We start from the raw sequence: 17,008 nt of genomic DNA, 5'->3' as shown, positions 1-17,008 counted from the left end.
TTTAGTTAATAAACATAGGTATGATAGCAAACTTCAGAAAGAGATTATTAGCTGTGTTTCTGTTGTGAACCTTTAAAACAGAGCAGGTGAATGTAATTCCGGTGAAAAGTTTTTTGTTATTTATCTCTAATTATTTCAATTAGTACCTAAAGTGTAGAAAAATGCTGCTGTATCAGCACTGCCACAAAGTAATGATGCCTGTGGTAATGTAAGTGTGGTGTGTGTGTGTGTGTGTGTGTGTGTGTGTGTGTGTGTGTGTGTGTGTGTGTGTGTGTGTGTGTGTGTGTGTGTGTGTGCGCGCATGTGTGTGTGTGAGTGTGTGTATATTTTGGGAATCAGGTAGCTACAGCTTAGCTGTCCTACCCACAGCCACTTGTGAAATGTTTGCCTCATATATTTGTTCTGTTCCTCAAAATGTCTGGTTTTCAGGACTTTGAATTCACTAAATAATGACAGGCATTTGAATTTCAGACTTCATATTCTTCAGAAAGTACATGGTAACAAAACCTTTTATTCTAGCAATTTTATGTTTATATGATCAATATTTGAAAACTGTCTCTATTTTTGGGGCTGTATAGTGGTTTGTCCAGGTTTTTTGTGCTAAGAGGTTGACAGCTATGGTGAGAACTGAATCACTGAATATGTTTGGATGCTGTATTCCCCTGTTGTTGTCTTTGTCTAGCTGTTTTGTGCTAAGAGGTTGAGAGCTGTGATGAGAACTGAATTCACTAAATGATTGCCATTTAAGTTTCAGTCTGTCTTTTAAGAAGCAGCTAATTTGGTTTAGTGGTATAGTGCTCTAATTGCAGTGCACAGGATCCTGGGTCTAAAGCTTAGCAGTGAAATGCATGGTGGTAATGCAGCATTTTATTTTAGCAACTTTCCAAGATTATACAAGCAATGTTTAAAATGTGTCCCTAGTTTTTGGGCTTTTGCCCCCCCTCCAATAAATTTTGGCTTTTTCCAGATTTCTTGTGCTTCAAAGTTGACAACTACAGTTGTGTTGAGTGGATTTTACAGGGAGCTGAGAGCTTGAAGAGAAGTTTAGTGCTGCTTATGCTGAATCTGTTTGCCTTGTTAATAGCACAACAGGTAGTGTACTTGCATTTGATGCAGAAGGCTGTGGGTTCTACTTCCACAGTATATGGATGCATTGCTGATATGGTATTGTGCTGTACTTTTAAAGGGGGTAGATGCTGCAGTCCTGAGAATGTCCTCTTTGCCGGAGATACCTAGTAACAATGAACCTGTTATCAGTTTGCCATCCATTCCCTATTGCAATATTACTAGCTTATCATCTTTTCTATTGTAACACAGGAAGTTTATTCCTCAAGGGCAACACACATTTTATTTGTAGATGAAACAATGAAATATAAAGTTGTTTGCTAGCAGCAACCTCTTCATTTAGTTACTTATAACTTACTTATGCAGAGATTGTGCATATTTACTGATACTGGTGGATTGTAGAAGTTTGAATAGACTTTTATGATGGAAATGTTCTGAATTGGGCAGTTTTGTCATTATTAGTGCATGTATTTTGTTTCATTGTTTACTGGAAAAATGTTTAAAACAATAAATTTAAAATGCCCTCTAAGAACTGCACTGTATTATACAAGGAATATAATTTAATGTAATCAGGAAGGTGTATCAGAGAACACATGTATGTTTCCTGTGCATGGAGCCTATGATTTGAAAACAGCCCAGAGTTAATCTTTATCTGCCACTGGCCAGATGTATTTTCTTTGAATGTGAGTTTCAACGATGTTTCATTGAATGTGAGTTTCAAAGGCAGAAAAGTTTTAATGTTACATCTATTTTCTTTGTGGGACTGAATTACTTTGTTTAGTAGATGTCTATTAATGTTAGTGTTTGTGCTGTAAAATGTAAAATAAAACTTTTAAATGAAATCCAAATCATCGTAGAAGTAAAGCAATATGCACATTACAGTGGTTATGGTAAATCAGGTGAAATAGCCAAGTAATGGGACATTGGAATAGCTGCAGGGGAGGCCACATTTGACCATGATTTTGTTAGGGGGGAGGGGCAGCAAACTCAGACAGCCCCAGCTGAACTATACCTCTTAACTCTTCAGATTTTTGCAGAATGAATAGATGTTGCTTCTTACTTTTGGTTTGTTCCTCCTAAAATTTGTAGTTTTCTGGCAAATCATTTAGGAATGAAGTCACTAAATAATGACATTGTTTCAGACTTCATACCCTTCAGAAAAATACATGCTGAAGCAATACCTGTTATTCTGTCAACTGTCTAAGTTTATACAAGAGCAATTTTTAGTACTGTTTGTATGTTCCCCCAAAATATTTGGCCTTGTCCAGATTTCCTGTATTAAGAGTTTGAGAGGTACATGCAAATAAATCAATTTATAGAATTTGGTATATCCAAACCTTTCAACTGTCCCCGATTTTGCTCAAAATGTTGCTCTCCCCCTAATAATCCCTCCACAAAATGGCAAATTTGGAAGAAGATGTGGAGGGTTTACAATTAATAAATAATTGTAATGATCAGAGTTATAGATTACTTTTAATTTCAGAAATGCATGCAGATAGATTATCTTATTTTGTCAGCTGCTCAAGTTAACAGTACTAATATTTTAAAAAGTATCCCTTCTTTGACAGGATCCCAGCTGTATTGTGTGGCTATTTTATGTTTTTTCATCACATTTATGGTCCATTTTTCATAAAAGTGTGATTTTCTGGCAAAATAGTGGAAATCATTAAATATTGAAGTTAGAAAATAATGACAGACATTTGAGTTTCAGATTTCATACCCTTCAGAAAATTCATATTGATGCAAGACCTACATAAGAGCAATATTTAAAAATTGTCCTTATTTTTGGACCTTTGTCCCACTTCTGTGTTTTTGTCCATATTTCTTGCTCTGAGGCTGAGAGGTATGACAAATGTGTCAGAGCCATCACCGTCAGCCAGAGACATTTCAAATTCTGACATACTTGTTGCACCTCACTCCCCCACGTAGCGACTCTGGATGTATCCAATCAAGACAAGGAGCAGTTATGCAGTGTAAGTGTACAGAGTATCCCCCCCATCCAAGGTAGACACAAGTACTACAGTGGCTTTTCATCTGTCCTTGATTTTTGCAGAATGTTCTGATTTTCTGTCATATTTTTATACTGTTATGCTTCTTCTTATTCAGAAAATGCATGTTTGTTGCAGTGCCTGTTGCTTTAATGACCATCAGGTACGCTTGTCTGAGACTGTAAGATGCAAGTAAGCTTTAATGAGCATACTGTTAAAGAATTACAATCACCAAAATCCTTTTTGTTGCCAAGCAGAGAATATTTACAAAACTAGATAGCATATAAGCTTTAGGTATTGAAATTCATATAACAGTATTTGTAATAAAGGACAGGGTTACAGTATTTTCAGAAGCTCATTACATTTACTGGAGACCTGTAGTCATCTTTGCAGGCTTTACTCATAAACTAAACAGAATGCCAATCTATCATGTGTGGTCCATAACCTGTGCAGTAATACTTTAAGCATTTTATCTTGAGCTTGTTTCTTGTTTGCTGTTCATTTTTTTTATTTTGATCATGTTTTCCTCATGAAACAAGTAGATAGTTATCAGGCAGCAGGTCTTTTTTGGATAAGAAACATTTTTACAACTGGGGGTATCACACAAATTGCTACTTTCAGCATGTTACTTGGTACTTTTATGAAGCTGAATATAAATTATAATTAGAACTGCAGTGCAAGGAGAAGTGGTTTGAGTTGAGTGCTGCTTTTTTTTTATATCCAATTTTGACAGGCATTTAAAAAATATTTTTTTCATGCCACAAAACCTTTTTGTTTCCATCTAGATATTAAGTAAGCTGTCATGTAGCCAATGCAGTGAAATATTTTTTTCTACAATTCATTTTTATCTTGATTGGACTCTCATAATGAGGGTTTGGTACCCGGGCCAGCGTATTTAATTAATGGCCCAGTTTTTGCAATTTTTAGCATAACCCCACCCCTTTCTAGATGGCCACACCCCTTCCAGATGGCCACACCCATTTCGCTGTCTTCTGCAGCCTCCCTTTGATTTGAAGTCACCAGCCACCTATGGTGATGATAGAAAATTTATCAGAGCATGGTATCCTATGTGAGATTGGTGTCGGTGAGACCATTATTAGTAGTTGCCAGGCACCAGCAATTCTGTGGACTCCCCTGCTTTCCACTGTCTTTACAAAGTAATTGTGTCCTTCCAGTACACACTGCCTAGTTAGTGTCCATCTGCAGAATACCTGTGTAAAACCCCAGCTTACCTTCAAAGGGTATACATACTACACTTTCCTAACATGTTTGTCTGCAGTCTGTACACACACCTTGGATGACTCTCTTCTTCGAACATGCTGGAAGCAACTGCAATACATAGTTGTACAAAGGACAACTAGCATGTAGTGCCAAGCAGTGTCCCCAGATCTCTGAGTCATGTAACATGAAATGACATGAAAGAGGGTAGCATGGATATGAGTAATAACACTGTCGTACACTTACTGACACTGGACCACACACCGCTTGTTATGCTGAAGGCTACATCATACCTACCGACTCTAACTAGTGGACTCCATTGAGTGTTACACTATGCAATGGATGATGGGAATATTACTCATTTTACCTACCATGGCCTGACAAGGTGTTTGACTATATTAGGCCAGCAAGCCTTGCTAGAAACTATGTAGGTTATCAACTGAGTATTACATCAGCTGGTGGGAAGGCAAGTGTCATAATCTGGGAAGATGACATTGGGAGACCTAAGCTGCAATGACGCTTGTCACCAGTGGATATCCACAGACATCACTGATGGCATACCCCTTCTAGCCATTCCTTCTTTGCAGTCACTGCCACTGTAAGTGCCATCTGGCTGGCTATATTAGCAGGTGATTGCATATCAGGAGCTGTCACAAAATCCCACACAGAACCAACAGTTAACTATGATGGCCTGTGACACATTCAGTTGTGGTCTGAGCTACTGACAAATACAAAATGCCAATGACTGCACAATACTATCCTTTGGAAAGTCATCCACCCCTGGGAAATGTAGTAGTGTCTGCACACCACACACAGTTGAGCTATTAATCATGGATGTGTGGACACAGGGAGAAATATAGCCAATGACTTTCAGTACATAATAAACAGACAAGTCTGTGATGTAACTCCCACACTGTCATTGCCATACTGAAGGTGGCACTCATCACACCTATCATTGTATGCAATGGCACCCTTGCTATGTCACTACACAGGCATATCCTACTACTGTAGTATCCACACAGGTTCCACGGTACAGCAATACACATTGCAGTTAACATTTCATATGGAGTCCATGGCATGACCGTACATATGTAGCCTCCCTCATAAATGCTTTGTAGGGGATGTGTATGGCTGTAATACAGGGAGGTGTCAGATCCCACTCTGTACCTCCCGTACATCCACAACAGGGCTAACACATATCTTACCTGATCTACACACCTACACCATTCCTGTTTTATAAAAACTACATGTTAGAGAGATAGGTATGCCACACAGACAGTACATCCTAAATGTTACAGGCCCACCATGGATATGAAGCACAATCTGCTGTGACACACAACATATTCAGGTTACATCATATGCAGAACATGACAATTATAGCTGTTGTCAGACAAATGTCTGTACTGGACACAGGAAATGTGAAGATGGGTCACCCCAGCACCACAGCTTGTAAATGTGGTAGCTCCCAACACCCTGGTGACACCTATCAAGGGTATCAGACCTCTTCACAGATTAAGGCTGCATAAGTATGCTGCATGAGACCATTGTCCTTGTTAGCCTGTTACTCACATATGGACTCATGCACCTATAATGCTGCACCTTGCTGAGGACATATTTCTTCTGTGCAGACAGTTTATCCTGTGCTGTGATATCTATGGCTGTTTTGCTGCTGTGTGTCTATAGGTGTGCCCAACAGAATCCTTAAACAGAAACATAAGCAGCTCTGTGACACACCATTCATTGTGTAAGTATACAGCCATTACAACATCATACAACATAAAGTACATGAAATTATGTGGCTTACAAATTACAAATTTCAGCATACAGTATCTGCCAGTAACCACTACATGTGGCAGGGCTACACAATGCATTACACAAGTACATGTTAATTTATATAGTCACCCTGTGCATCAGACGGGTCCCTATTAAATTATCAAAAATACTGTTCAGCGAATAGCATTTTCAGTGCTCTTACATCAAACATGCCATTCACCAAACTGTTCATAGTGAGATTGGATACAGGGAGGATTGGGAAATTTGACTTTTCCTCACTGTAATGTGATCTCAGAGTTGGTATATATAATTAGCATGGGGGGTGCAGCCTCCCACAAGAGTAGAAATCGAAGAATGACATTTTTGATGAAATGCCATTCATTCAAAGGTGCTTTTGATAATTTAATATAGACCCCATCAGATACATAGCTTCATTTCTCTGCATCAATGATGAGAATGACAGGGATATAGCACAGGTATCATCACTTGCACAGGGTATTGTGTGGGATGCAGGAGGCCTAGGCTGACCCAAAAGGTTGACAGCATGTGTGTGAGTCAGGAAGGGAAGTAAGGTGGACCATGTAATTGTGCCACCTTTGTCTGTAGGTGACCTGCATTTGAAAGTGGTGTGTGAGTGTGTAGGTATACACAGTCAAGCTCAGTGCTACCCCTACACGTGTGTATGTTGGACAGATCTGAACCATGCATGGTAGAGCTGCAAATTCATTGTATCCAGGCCTGAACATGGGAACTGGCTCTGCCAGTAGTTGCACTGGCACTACCATGCCCAAGGTCAGAAGTGGTACTAGTACCTGATGATGACTGCTGTCAGGTGAGGCTGTGTCATCCACGGAAATGCCCAGGACCACGAGCCCGTGACCTGCCACATCTTGGTATGGACAGCACACTCCCCTCTGTAGAGCTGGATGTACTGCTACTACAGGAGTGTAACTGTGCATAGCCATGTGGACTCTCAGCAGATGGGGGTGCTGACCTACATCTATGAAGCCAACACTAAACTCCAACCACACATTCCAGCACAGACTCTGTGCATTCCAAGACAGACACTGTCTTGGCCCACCTTCTGTCCACTGCATCAGTAAACTGATCCAAGGTGTCAGCAATGCAGTGGAGGCAGACAAGGATGTCAGGCTGTGCTGCATCCATAACCCTGAGTATACATGTGGAGTTCATTTTAGAATGTGCCAGTGCCTCCATGATGGCTCAAAACTACACTGAGTAAACCATGATATGACACCTGTAACAGGTGGTGGAAGGATAGCAGGCCTCCTACGAGCACCCCTTTCAAGATACCTATGTGGAACCTTGCCAGCTCTCTGGCTATGTTCAGTGTCTACACCAACTGGAGCCATAGTTCCCACACTTTCCTGTTCAATGCCCCTGCCTTCTGTCTGTCCAATATCTGTGGCCTCTGTTGACTGGGTATGTATAGGCATACTGACTGTGTGTGGTGACAATGAGTGCAGAAGAGTGATGTCAACATCTGGGACATATTCAGCTCCAGAAACCCCCACCTCTGCCTCACTGTGGTTGCCATAATCATCAGAGTCTGAAGAGACACCAACTTCAGGTTGTGTAGGGGACAGAGACCAACCCCCTGGTCACCTGTGATAAGACAGGAAAAAGCAGTACATTAATATCTACATTACTATGCTCTGCATCACTATGTTGCAATAAATGTATAGCTCTTCACTGTTGGCACTATTACAGACCTGTTGAAACCCCAACCTTATATATTAGCACAAGAGGACATTACTATCCTCACAAACAGCTGTAGTTACTTGTAAATAAAAGCTCTGTGCACAGCAATCTCATCAGCAAAAATGAGGTACATGTTTGACATTTGTGAAGACTCTGCACAGTTGACACATATGGTAACCTGCAATGTCCTGACAATGCTGTCACATCTATTAGTGTGGTGACACCTGCAAGGCATACATATGACTGTAACATGTGTACAGTTATAAAATATCTGTGCAGTTGGCAATCATGTCAACAGTACAGCACTCCAGACAGCAGGCCTGGGATGAAACTTTAAGGATTGTGTTGCTGTATACCTACATCTATAACAAAACAGTGTTGTGCTTACCAGGAGCAGGAGCACAGCCTTGTCAGATTCCCAATGGACCTGTGTAAAGTAGAGGGTGAGGTAATGTCAGTACCACTGCATGTTACACCACAACAAGGTAATATGCCCATATAGCTCACATTTACAGTAGCTACTATATTAATTATTATATCAGCCAACATCTGAGCAAGAGAGTCAAACTGCAGTTAACTCCCCCCAAAGAACACAGACCTGACACCCACATAAGAGTATGTACACCTGGACACACTGAATGCTACAGTAGTCTAATGGTGATTGAGCTAAGGTTACCTGCATGCTCCTCTGCCATGGAAACTGTGGCACCCACATCCATGATGTACTCTGTGATGGATGCCTAGGAACTGTCATGTATGCCTAGGTTCACCAGGAATTCCTCAGTGGCTGTGAGTGGTTGTTGCACTGCAGGGCCTCCACCAATCTGCTGCTCTTCTGCATGCAGCATTGATCATGTCCATTGTGTGGTGTCGAACCTGCTCATATGTCCTGCTCTGATTACCTGTAGCATTCATGTCATGGATAAGTTCAGCCCACCATGCTGCCCACTGTTCCCTGTTTTGCCTTCCCATGAACAGTAGGAGTTGATGATGTTGCTGGAGGCCATCAAGTATAATCTCATTCTCCACATCCGTGAAAGGTGCACGGCAAGTCTCATACAGAATGATTCCCCATAGCCTGCATGTTTGCTTTTTAACATTTATTTAATTATTTATTTATTTATTTTATTTTAGATTTCTTGACTGGGTTTGTGCGACTGAGCTAAGTAGCCCTTTTTCAGTGGAGGCCTGGGGAGAAAAACTCCACATGTTCTACAGATTATCATTTACAAAAAATAAGTAAACAATCAACAACTGTCTTACAAAAAAATAATCAAAGCAACATGCTTCTGATTAGCAGATGATTGCCTCTTAACCAATCTGTGGTCATGAAATGATAATTGTAGTATCATCAGCCAATGATATGCAACCACTGTACAAGATATAAGGCCTCCATGTAGATTACAAACCCTTTCTGATATGTTGTGCTGGATCATTATTGGGGTGAGGAGACTATGTCATCGCAGAGGGTAGGTCTGTAGAAGCTACTGTTACATAGACATGTGTGTGGTAAAGGCTGCAGCTGCTACTGCAGATAATAGGCCTAGGCAGAGAGTGGGAACACATTGGAGGACAACATCCCATAGGAGTAACTGTGGCAGCTGTGGCAGCCTTGTAGTAGAGGCAGAGCCAGAGTGAGGGTACCCATTCCACTCCATTTAAGGCATGTGTTTAAGTTAAGTATGTTAGGCAATGGTATCATTAACAGAGTACTATGCTACATGTTTGTTGTGTCCTTGAGCAACATAGGGGATGAATATGACATTATGTCCACAGTTTGTGCAACTGCCAAGCTACATGTTACAGTCTGTTACTATTTGGAACGTGTATGCTGGCAGTCCTTGTTATAAGCAGGGACTTAATATGTGAATGCATATTAATGCATGGAGTGACACTTTATGCACTTATAGTTTGCTATAGGGATATGTGAAGTGTGTTCCCATCTGCAGGCCTGTGACTTCCATCAGTGACAATCAGACATTTCATTTGTAATGCATTGTGTGGATAAAGAGTGCATGACTCAGTGATTAATAGGTAACTTCACAATAATGTTATTTAAATGCTACACGCCACTGGATTTGAACCCAGGACTGTGTGTGGCAAAAATGTTCTGCTAAGCTACTGAGTGACTACAACAGCAGATGCATTTGCAAGATATAAGTACACACATACAGTCTATGATATACTTTTTTAACAGCCATCATTATGTGCATGGTTTTATATGGATGTATTTCTGCACCAAGGTCCCTGTTGTAAATGTATTTTGCTAGTTATTCCTTAGCAGGTGTACTTGAAATGTTGATGATAAAAAGAAACATTTATATGCTATTAGAGACCTCACTTACATCCATTCTTGTGTGTTTGGCATTTTAGTAGTGTACTCTTGCAGCAGACTGCAAGGTGGAATCCCAATTTTTGCATTACTCTTTAAGCAAGTTTGGGTGACTCGGCCTGATATGCAGCTCTGCTGAAACATGCTTAATGACTGTAACCTGCAATTATGATGTTTTTCTTAAACCATCTGTTTTAACTAGAAGTTGTGTGGCATGGCAGTTTAATACAGCATGCTACAGGTGTGATGGTTGTGGGTTTGCAGTGGAGGACAGGTGTTTATTTTGTACATGCTGTTTATTTAAAGCACATATATCAGTATAGCTCCATTTAGCTGAGCTTAGCAAAGTCACACTAAAAAAATATAAAGAAAAGAAAAAATGGGGAGATAGGAAAGTGGTGAAATGAAGTGCAAGCAGAGGGAAAAACATAATGAAATACAGGTAGGTATGTGCACGAAGGGTATAGGAAAGAATCATAGCTATCAATTTTTTATACAGCAACAGCTGTGCGCTTTGACAGAATCTGTAGATGACTTTGGACTCTAACCCCCAGAGAGAGGGGTGAGGACAACATAATTGTGTTGTGAAGCCAATTGGACCAAATTATGTGTGTTCAGTGGACATGTGTGAAATGGAGCGCTATGTTCAGGATGAATTTTTTTTTTTTGGATAGGTGCCCATTTTTCTTTTAAAGTGAGAGTGAAATGGGGAAGGGACATAGGTACATGTGGGGGAGGTAAGTTGAGCAGTTGAAGAAGCTTTAGCAGAGAGACAAGGCAAAAGACAGGGGTGGCATGTTACACAAGAGGGGGATAAACACCATGGATGGGGAGGGTGTTGTGGATTCTCAGTTCAATGTGCCCCCACAAGGAAGCAGCATGACTCACATCCCCACCTATAGGACTGTCAACACTGGTCCATCACTACTCTGAGGGTGGCAGTGGTGGAGCTGGACTCCGGGGTGAGCCTGCCCCTTCAGGGTGGCCAGCATGCTCTCCATCTGATGCAGGCATCATCCAAACACATGGAAGACAATTCTGCACACCAAACCCAGAGGTTCTTTCATGGGTGACAAATCCCCTCTACCACCGCTTCTGGGGGGGTTCTGTCCCCATCCCATGGAGCATTACTACTCGACACCACAGGTAGTGCAGGTGCAACAGAGGGACACCACCAGGCTGGGTTCCAGACATGCTGGGACCCAGTGTCATGACCGGAGGAGGCAAGGTAGGCAGATTACAAGGAACAGGCCAACCTTGACGTGTTGTAGTAAAGTAGCTATGACAATAAATTAAAGTTAATATTAACTAAACCAATGTTAGTATTAACAGAATGGAACATAATAATATTTATTAATCCAAATACATATTAAGGTATATTAATTGTAACAGAACATTAAGTAACATAACAGTAAGTCTGTTAACAGCAAACCAGTATGAATTAAACCATAAGGCCAGTAAAACAGTTAGTGTAACAAAATATGTTAATATTAAATCATAATAATGAATAAAAATAAATTAAAGAAGATAAGGGGTGGAGAGAGAGAGAGAAAAAACATAACATTAGTTACCTCACAGGTAATATTACTACACATAGTACAGCTACAAACATCTACAGGTGTGCAGTGTCAGTTGTGAGTACAGTGACTACAATTCTTCTATAGCTGATGTAGCACATACATACCTCTCAAGCTGTTAGCATGGGACAGTATGGGCCAAGCGGTAACAAATGCAGGTACACAACTACACAGATCAGTTTCACATAATGTGGACTTGCATAATTACCAAGGTGTTATGCAAATGGATTTGAAAATATATAGCATTCCAGGTAATCATTTTTGTGGTAATCATGGAACAGACAGATTAGGCAGTTGTAATTACATTATGAAAAATCGTGACAGTTGAGAGGCATGTTTGTGTATATTAATTAAACTAGACAGGCATCATGCCTTAGTTGGCAGGCATGGGTGTATAACCTAATAACTCTGACTGCAAGGACATCTGCAAATAATGTAATAATTGACTGCAGCAACATAGAACAGACATGCAATGACTTCAGCCCTATTGAAAATATTAAGACAAATGTATTTAAGAACCCACAATGCTGCTTAACACTTTATTATCCTGGTAATTATCTGTGAACTCTGCACACACTGTCTGCTCATACAGTGGCCTGTCTAAATCAAAAACATTTTGTTCCTGGAGTGGAAGAAAATGACAGCATTATGTGACTGTAATTGGCCTGGAAACAACCTTGAACAATACTATATAGTTGAGAAAAACATTTTACAGGACGTTCCTTTTGCATTGTAGAGCTACTACAGTTTTACACTTGACTGCAGTGACAGTAGAACACACATGCAATGAATACAGCTATGCTGCAAATATTAAGACAGGTTTATTTAGGAAACCACAATGTTGCTTAACACTTTATTGGTATTGCTGAGAATTCTCTTGTTTATTACAATACGGTTGTTATTGTTCATTTATTGCACTATAGTTCTAATTGCCCATTTATTGCACTACATTTCTAACTGCACAGTTATAGCACTAGAGTTTTTATTGTTTATTCTTTATTGCAGTACATTTTTTTATTCTTTATTGCTTATTGCACTATAGGTAGCATAATATATCCGTACTTCCAACACTCACGGTGCAACCGGGCCAGGGACCCAGCATGGGACTGAATATTGCAATCTTCTCAGCTACAGTTGCAGCTGCTGGGAGAGAAGCACACCATGACGCATACCAGTTTTGCACAAATTCAGCTTGCATTTTGGTAAAACAGTGGAACAAAATACCTATATATTTGTGGGGCATGCCCAGCCATAGCCTCTTCGACCCAGGTGTCCAATGTTCCCCTCTTTCTCTACTTCATGTCATCATAGTGGTGACAACACTGCTCACCAGTGCAGGTGATACCAGTAGCACTGGTAAGATCCCTGGCCAACTGATCCCAGGTCACCGCCTTGCACTATAAGCTCTGGTAACTGCCCTGCAGCAGCCTAGGTTCATAATTCCGTATGAGGAGCCCAACAAAAACCCTGGACTCCTGCTCACCTCATCTCTGCACCTGAAAGCATGCACCCACTCCAACACACCTGGCATATCAGCTGATAAGCAGACCCTAACAAATGGTGCAGAATTCCCACCTATTAGCCTTAATATAGGCTGTTTTCCTACCCTTGCATGTCATTTAGCAACATTCAAAAAAGTGTTGCTTAACATGAAGCAAACCAGCTAAGCAAAGCTGAGCATTGCAAAAACATATACAACTGTGATTTTAGTGAAGCTTAGCAATGGCCAAACAATTATACAATTGGCAACAGGTGGAGGAGTCCCTGGAGAGGTGGAGATATGCTCTAGAGAGAAGAGGAATGAAGGTCAGCAGGACTAAGACAGAATATACGTGTGTGACTGAGAGGGAGGCTAGAGGAATGGTGAAGATGCAGGGAGTAGAGGTGGTGAAGGTGGATGAGTTTAAATACTTGGGATCAACAGTTCAGAGTAATGGTGAGTGTGGAAGAGAGGTGAAGAAGAGAGTACAGGTAGGATGGAGTGGGTGGAGAAGAGTGTCAGGAGTGATTTGTGACAGACAAGTACCAGTAAGAGTGAAAGGGAAGATCCACAAGAGGGTAGTGAGACCAGCTGTGTTATATGTGTTGGAGACAGTGGCACTGACAAAAAGGCAGGAGTCAGAGCTGGACATGGCAGAGTTAAAGATGTTAAGATTTGCACTGGATGTGACGAGGGTGGACAGGATTGGAATAAGTATATTAGAGGGTCAGCCCAGGTTAAGAAGGTTTGGAGACAAATCCAGAAAGGCAAGATTACATTGGTTTGGACATGTGCTGAGGAGGGATGCAGAGTATATTGGGAAAAAGACACTAAGGATGAAGCTGCCAGGTTACAGGAAAAGAGGAAGGACTAAGATAAGGTTTATGGATGTGGTGAGAGAGGACATGCAGGTGGTTGGTGTGACAGAGCAAGATGCAGAGGACAGGAAGAAATGGAAACAGATGATCCGCTGTGGCGACCCTAACAGGAGCTGCTGAAAGAAGAAGAAGAAACAGTGGCCAAACAATATTAGCCATTAACCATGTTTTAGAAGTGCTTAGCAACATGCAGCTCTCCCAAATATAAAAAATATTGATTTTAATTTAAAAGATATTTTACATTTAATTCAACAGATATGTGTGCTAAGGACTCAAATCCAGGATCTACAGAATTGAAGACTATCACTCTACCCATTTAGCTATGTGGATTGTATATAAAATAGTATACCTTCACATACACTACTAAGCAATTGCTGGGTGCCATGCAAATGGGCTTAAATGGCTGTACACAAATGCAGAAATAAATTATTAATTACATCCGGTTTCTATTTCTAGATGTTTGGCAGGTGTCTACTGTGTGTGTGTAAGAGCAGCTTTGCATTTCTGGGCTCTGTACTGTGCAAACAGACATGACAAAAGACAAACAAACAAAAAAAAAAAACCCAAAAAACATTCACCATAATTAATTACATCCGGTTTCTATTTTTAGATGCCTGGCAGGTGTCAGCTGTCTATGTATAATCTCTGTATAATCTTGGCTTGGCATTGCTATGCTCTGCTCTGCACCATGCAAGCAGAGATTAAAATAAAATAAAATAAAAAAATTAAAAAAAAATGTATAAATTTAAAACACAAACTATTTAATACACAGCACATTTCAACAGTAGCACAGAACATTGCAGGGAGCCTCTCCATGCACATAACATCTAAGCAGTGTCTACACTTCTGCCTACACGGATTCAATATCCCTGTTACTATGCTCTCCCTCAGCAGCACGAAATGATTAACATGCATGGTGCGCTGCTGAGGGGGAACCATGGCCATGTACACAGGTACATTCCATGTAGGCTCTACACAGAGCCTACGCAGATTTTGTTAAATCCTGGGGCTTGTCTTTTGCAGGCAAACAGGTATGAGATTATTTGCGCTTTAACAATTTGTCCAGCTGTTAGTACAGATGAATAAGTGTATGAGCTATTAAAGAACCGTTTCTTTATTATTTATTTATTTATTTTTGCTTTTTTTTTTTTTTTTTTTTTTTTTTTTTAATTGTATTAAAGAATGAATGAATTGATTAATTGCCCAGATCTATGTAATGTAGTTTAAACGTGGTGCATATTAGTAATATACTTCACAATAATTTCTTTAAAATCTCCAGCAATTGCAAAATTGCAAAGGGGTTGGCATGTGTCAAGTCATATAATCTGCATCACTTGGAGTGATGATAAGAGCAGTCTAAACTTGAGCATCCAGTAATTGTTACATATTACCGTGATACAGACTTCTCTTCAAAATTGGATTGTAAACGATTTCTGAATTTAGTTAACAGCTGTTACTCTGGCAGTGAGCATGTAGGACTAAAGGTTTGACTTGTTAATAAGCTTATTCCTGTGGCAGAAGCACAGGGTTTGAATCTTTCCTCTTCCTTTACCTACTGCATGACATTGAGCAAGTCACTTAACCAGAAACTGCTTTGGAGTAATTGAGAATCTGAGCTAACGTTATTAAAGATTTCCACAACCACAAGGGACTTTTTAAGCATAGCCAAGCATCCTAAATATCTGACCAGTTCTGGTACCCTTGATAAGTGTAATCAGGGGATTGGGAGATGAAACATTTACAAGCAGGGGCCCAGGAAATGAACCATTTACAGGTTGCCTGTATTCATTAGAGACATAGGTGATAAGCCAGGAATGAATTTCCTGTTCCACATCCAATTGCCCAAATTACAATTGATTTGGGTTAGGGAGGAAAACTGCTTCACATGGATGTCTGTTCCTGAAATTGCGTAATCTCTGGAATACATACCTGTCTCTCCAACAGGCCCTATTTATAACACATGCAACATTTCAGTCTTTGGAATGGGTAATTCTGGTGCTATTTGTTTTGCTGATATGCAGGAGATTCATCAGAGTCAAGTCTGACAATGCCCTGTATGCCGGAATTACCCGTTCTAAAGACTTAAACATTACCTGTGATATAAATAGGTCTTGCTGAAGAGATAAGTAGGTATCTCAGAGGCTACCACGTCTATGAGACAGGATCCCCATCCATGTGAAGCAGAGTTTCTCCCTAACCCAATTCAAGTGCAACTTTGACAATTGGATGGGAAACTGGAAATTCATTCCTAGTTTGGCACCTATGTCTCTAATGGACACAGGTAACCTGTAAATGGTTCACCTCCCAGGCCCATGCTTAAAATTATCAAGGGTATCAGAACTTGTCAGAGATTTGTGATGCATGGCTAGGCTTAAAAAGGCCCTTGTGGTTGTTAGCCTAGAAAATACCTATGAACGTATGAGCCTATAGATCTCCCCTCAACACCCTGCAGGAGACAGGATACAGGGATCGGGCCTTGAGGCAGTCTTCATAGGATATTTTTCTTATGCCCTGTATTCTTTTAGTGAAAAACCTCTGTGAACATTCCATTTGCTGGATATGCCTGGTTAGGTAAACCCCAAAGGGGGCATTGTACTCAATGATAGGTCTGAAGAATGCCAACAACAGTGGAACAATGAATTCCTTGGACCTTTATTTATATGTTGTGGAACATAAGATTATTTCTTCACTACTGTACGCACATGATGGTCAAAGGCTAGATTACTGTCCATGTGTGTTCCCAAGTCCCTGACTACTTGGTCAGCTCTAAGTGATGCGATGTCAATATGAGGGTTAACAGGGGTAGATGACTTTCCAAAGGATACTGTTATGCATTTCTTGGAATTTAGTTTAAGTCCATGGTTCTGACACCAGTTATTTGTCTGTGTCAGCCCTTCCTGGAGAACATTTCTGTCAGTGTGGGATTCAATGACAGCTCCTAATTTGCAGTCATCTGCAAACTTATTCAGCAAGAC

Source organism: Protopterus annectens, chromosome 1.part1 (assembly GCF_019279795.1).
Source record: "Protopterus annectens isolate FY-2018-M chromosome 1.part1, PAN1.0, whole genome shotgun sequence".
In the NCBI taxonomy this organism is placed as follows: Eukaryota; Metazoa; Chordata; order Ceratodontiformes; family Protopteridae; genus Protopterus; species Protopterus annectens.
The sequence above is the reverse complement of the archived record's forward strand: the minus strand, read 5'-3'. Positions refer to the sequence as shown.